This window comes from Penaeus monodon, chromosome 27 (assembly GCF_015228065.2).
Source record: "Penaeus monodon isolate SGIC_2016 chromosome 27, NSTDA_Pmon_1, whole genome shotgun sequence".
Classification (NCBI taxonomy): Eukaryota; Metazoa; Arthropoda; class Malacostraca; order Decapoda; family Penaeidae; genus Penaeus; species Penaeus monodon.
The window spans coordinates 39,674,276-39,675,063 of record NC_051412.1 but is presented as its reverse complement, the minus strand read 5'-3'; the positions used below and the strand labels follow the sequence as shown (position 1 = coordinate 39,675,063).

The window sequence follows — 788 nt, the reverse complement described above, 5'->3', positions numbered from 1 at the left end:
TGTCTTCCTATAAAACATTATCTCTCTTCTACAGGGTTTAAATCAGATAAAGAGCTAATATGGAGTATATATAATATCAGTCTATTACAGCCTTAAAATAGACTATCAAATGCATTATATATGGCTCAAAATAAAGTTAGACAGTAATATCAAGCAATACATAAAAAGGGCCTCAGAATTCCAAAGAGAAAGCACATAATGTTGATAAAGCTTTGTGACTTCCTGCATGCCATGAACCAAGGCTGTAGACACCTGAAACAGGGCCAGCCAGCAACAAGTGTGGCCTGGAAAGCTGGTTTTGTTAATACACAAACTCAAAAGTGGATTAATTAATCAAAGTAGAAGTATGAATCACACAGTTTTACTTCTAGTTTTAAGTACTTTTTTCCCTAGTTATCCTGGAGGAAACTGCCATCCCCATCCTATGAACCTCACACTTACCTCTCTCTTTAGCTGGATAGACTTTGGATGATGTTGGGAAGCCCCAGAAACAAGAATCTTCCTTGCGCCATCAAAATTGCTCTTCCATTCCAGTTCGTATTTTGCCCAGGCAACCCATACATCTACTTTCTCTGCATGGAACTTCGTCTGGGCATAGTACGTCCTGCATACCTGAATAAAAAAATAATAATAATTTTTTACACCAATGGAACATCCCTTCACCAATATCTTGATTCCGATTTTACTTCACTTTGTTTTCATGAGACTAAGCGACTTGTACTTGGGGGTGTACTTAAAATTCAGTCAAAGTTTTTATGTGACTGGATTTAATCAAACGATTGTTACAA

The 788-nt window shown here is 36.9% G+C and overlaps 1 protein-coding gene across 1 annotated transcript in view; it reads right to left on the bottom strand.

Annotated features, from left to right (window-relative positions):
• LOC119590859 overlaps window positions 1–788 on the bottom strand; it is an 18,630-nt gene that overhangs the window by 14,619 nt on the left and 3,223 nt on the right. The window contains exon 4 of the mRNA XM_037939618.1: window positions 442–612. The gene's annotated coding sequence lies outside the window, so the exon portion shown is untranslated. The remainder of the gene's footprint in view (window positions 1–441; window positions 613–788) is intronic.